We start from the raw sequence: 4503 nt of genomic DNA on the forward strand, positions 1-4503 counted from the left end.
GAATTAAGGCTGAATTAGGACTTTTAATAAATCCCATACTAAAACTCCTTATCCTTTTAAAGCCAAAATACATTGGGAGGATCAGCAAGGTCAGAGAAAGAGAGGGTAGGTGGGGATAAGAGTAAAGCCCTTTTGCAAATAGGAACACTTACACAGACTGAAAGCAGGTCCTCCAATCTCTCTGCAAGTGTTTAATCTCTCTACAAAAATTAAAGTGTATTTGCTTGTTATCTTTTTCATTCTTTGGAAAACGTTTTAGCTACCGTTACTATTATTTTGACATTTTAAATTTGCCTCTTTTTTTTTTTTTTTGGAGGAGTCAGTATTGAAGGGGGAATTTAACTTTTAAAATGGCCAGTTATACATACCTAGCATAGAAGCAGAAGAAAATATAGGTAAGCAAGAAAAGAAAGATCATTTTAATTGGAATGTGATGGCTGTACAACTCTGTAAATGCTCTAAATGTATTAAAACTCATTGAATCATATACTTAAAATGGATGAATTTGCCTCTTTTTTCTTTGTTCAACCACATACGATGACCATCTTTCCAGGTCAATTCATATTCCACAATATCATTTTAAATGGGGACATAGTTTTTGATTTTACATTCTGTATACAGTTTTTTTGTTTTAATTTTTTTTTTTTTTTTTTGGAGATGGAGTCTCGCTCTGTCGCCCAGGCTGGAGTGCAATGGTGCGATCTCAGCTCACTGCAACCTCTGCCTCCCAGGTTCAAGTGATTCTCCTGCCTCAGCCTATTGAGTAGCTGGGACTACAGGCGCCCGCTACCACTCCCCACTAATTTTTTGTATTTTCAGTAGAGGCGGGGTTTCACTGTGTTAGCCAGGATGGTCTCGATCTTCTGACCTCAAGATCCACCCTCCTTGGCCGCCCAAAGTGTTGGGATTACAGGCGTGAGCCACCACGCTCGGCCACAATTTGTTTAACCAGTTGATTCCCTGAACATTTTTGCAGCTAAAGTTTGGTACAAATTTTTTTAGGTTAAATTGCTAAAAGAATTATTGCTAGATCATAGGGCATGCTCATTTAAAGGTTTTTCTTACTTACAAATTGCCCTCTAAAAAAACTACCAATTTGTACTCCTATAAGTAGTCATTCTGTCCTTGCATTTCTCCCATCGAAACTCAGTGTTAGTTTTTTCTAAAGTCTCTATTATTCTGACAGGTAGAAATGATAGCTTGTTATCAATTTCCATTTCAATTACTAATAAAGTTTAACTTTTGGTCATTTATTAGACATTTGTATTTCAGTTTATGTTCTTTGTCCATCTCTCCAAAACACTAATATGTGTACATGTGTTTCTTATTAATTCATATAAGACTTTTATACATTAAGGATAAATAACCTCATGTCATATATTTTGTAAGTATTTTTCCAGTTTGTATCTTTTATTTATGTTGTTTTTGCAGAAGAAAGTATCAAATTGGGCCCGGCGCGGTGGCTCAAGCCTGTAATCCCAGCACTTTGGGAGGCCGAGATGGGTGGATCACGAGGTCAGGAGATCGAGACCATCCTGGCTAACACGGTGAAACCCCGTCTCTACTAAAAAAATACAAAAAACTAGCCGGGCGAAGTGGCGGGCGCCTGTAGTCCCAGCTACTCGGGAGGCTGAGGCAGGAGAATGGCGTAAACCCGGGAGGCGGAGCTTGCAGTGAGCTGAGATCCGGCCACTGCACTCCAGCCCGGGTGACAGAGCAAGACTCCGTCTCAAAAAAAAAAAAAAAAAAAAAGAAAGTATCAAATTGTATGATCATACCTATCAATCTTTTGCTTTATAGATATTGCCTTTGGTACTATCCTTGATAAGACCTTCCCCACTCCCAAATATTTACATATTAAACAATATTTCTTCTACTAATTTTATGTTTTCTTTCTTTAGACCTTTATCTAGATTTTATTTTTATATATAACATAGGACAAGGATATAACTTGGTAAAGTGAATGGGGAGATAAATTTTTACCTTATTTCTGCATGTCTTCTAAATATCAAAAACTGTGTTATATATATGGTTTGTAGTAATAAACACAACAGGAATGTTCTCATCCTTATGTAATTTACCAATTCAGAGAGATAACATACTGTTTAAGTGCAAATTTGATAAATGCTATAAAGAAGTGCTAAGTTCTATGGTAGTGTATAGTATGTGGAATCTATCAACTGTTCAGGTACTTATTGAACAGTCGATCTTTAAAAGGAGACGGTTTGGTGGAAGTGAAGGAGAATTCAATTAAAAAACAACAACAGGGCACAATGGTGCACGTTTGTAATCGTAGCTACTCAGGAGGCTGAGGTAGAAGTACTGCTTAAGCCCAGGAGTTAGAGACCAGCTTGGGCAGCATAGCCAGACCTCATCTCGGGGGAGGGGGAACACCCAAAAAACTCAACCATACACACACAAAACTAACCAAACAAAAAACAACAGTGAACATTTATTATTTCAGAGTATCCATGGGTCAGAATGTGGGTGTGGCTTAGCTGGGTTCTGTGTTTCAGGATCTCTCACAGAGATGCAAACAAAAGTCTTGCCCAGGGCTGCAATCTTGTTTGCAGGAAGATTCACTTCCAGGTTTGCTTACATGGTTGTTGGCAGCATGAAGATCCTCATAGGCTGTTAAGCCAAGGCTTTCAGTTATCTGGTAGTAATTCAGTTCCTCACAGGTTTTTTGGTGTCTAGAGATCTCCTTTAGTTCCTTGGCATATAGGTCAGAATAATTTATTTTTGTCCTAGGGTGGGTACTTAAGCTTTGATAAAACTGATTTATAATGTCTTTATAGAGTAAAAATTAGCACAGCATTCATGTTCTTAGCTCTATATTCAAGAATAAAATAAGTGTGTATATTCTGTGAATATTCTGGTTGGAATACATTTTTGGCCTGTATGTAAATTAATATGTGGGTGACTTAAACATTCACAGAGAATTAATTATATATTGCAAAAGACAAACACATAATTCTGTACAAGATAAGAATGTCAAGAAAACTTTAAGTTGATTTTGTCTTTTAATCATATCACAGTTATAATTTCAAATTATTTTTCATTCCCTCCTTTCCTTCCCATCACACAGACTATACTGTAAATATACTCTCCTGAAGTTGCACAATGTGACAACCCTGGGCTTAGCCACACAAGTATGTGCATATGTAATTATTTTATTTTTTGATCTGATGCTGACAGTGCTGTGCGTTTTATCTGAACTCAGAAAATTTAATTTCTAAATTATAATATATGGTTAGATATTTACTAAAATCCTGAAAATAGAATTTTACTCCCAATCTTAGACCTCAGAAATGGTAACTCTAGTTTAGTGTACATGCTTTCAACATGGGCAGTATTATTCCCCAAGGGGAAAAAGTTGTTTTTTTGGGAGGGTATGAAAAAAAGTATGTTTTTTATGCAAAGCATAGATACACATACAGTCCATTAAAGCATATATGGTATATCCATGGTGTTAAAATTGTATAGTGGGGTGCTGAATAGGAAAAACAGGTCTAAAAAGGTTCCATAAGGGGGATAATAATGAAAATAAAAGTTGAGAAACATGGCCCTAGTGCTAAGCTTGACAGCTGTTTGACGAACCATCTGGCATTAGATTTTTTCCTGTACGATTTCCTGTATTAGAATATAAGCTTCTTAAGGACAGAAAATGTAACCTGATTTGTATTTCAATAATAGCTAACACAATGGTTACGTCCAACTGCATTCAGTATATGTATATTTAATTGAATTAATATGGAATACATCTTCCCCTACTTGCACTCATCCTATTAGCTCTATAAAATCTAAATGATCAAAATTAGTCCAGTAAAGCGCAACCTAGCACAGTCTCCCTCACAAAAATCCTAGTAAAATAATGACAAATTTTATTCAAAGAATGGAACATCTTCAAAGTAGCATAAGAGAAGGAGAACAGACTAGAGACAGAGAGATGAATCAGGGCTTTGATTTCCACCTCTTATCATTTGCAAGCTGAAGAGCCTTGAGCCAGGTTATGTAAAGAGAAAGTGAAAGAGGATAAAAAAAATAAAAAAGGGACCTTTCTAGGGGAAGGGCACAAGAAGGGACAATGGCATTTCCAGCAGGTTTTTGTTTTGTTTTGAGACAGGGTCTTGCTCTGTCTCCCGGCTGGAGTGCAGTGGTGCAATCTTGGCTCATGCAACCTCTGCCTCCCCGGTTCAAGCGATTCTTGTGCCTCAGCCCTCCTCCGAGTAACTGTGATTACAGGCAAGTGCCACTACTTTTGGCTAATTTTTTGTATTTTCAGTAGAGACAGGGTTTCGCCATGTTGGCCGGGCTGGTCTCAAACTCCTAGCCTCCTGTGATCCGCCTGCCTCGGCTCCCAAAGTGCTGGGATTACAAGCATGAGCCACCGTGCCAGGCCGTAACGGTCTTATGTACACCCAAAATTTCAGGCATGCTTAATTTCTGGCAGTTCCCCCAATAAGGCATGGCTCAAATATGCCGTTTTTCACACTTAACATA

The sequence above is a fragment of the Mandrillus leucophaeus genome, unplaced genomic scaffold (assembly GCF_000951045.1).
Source record: "Mandrillus leucophaeus isolate KB7577 unplaced genomic scaffold, Mleu.le_1.0 Scaffold197, whole genome shotgun sequence".
Classification (NCBI taxonomy): domain Eukaryota; kingdom Metazoa; phylum Chordata; class Mammalia; order Primates; family Cercopithecidae; genus Mandrillus; species Mandrillus leucophaeus.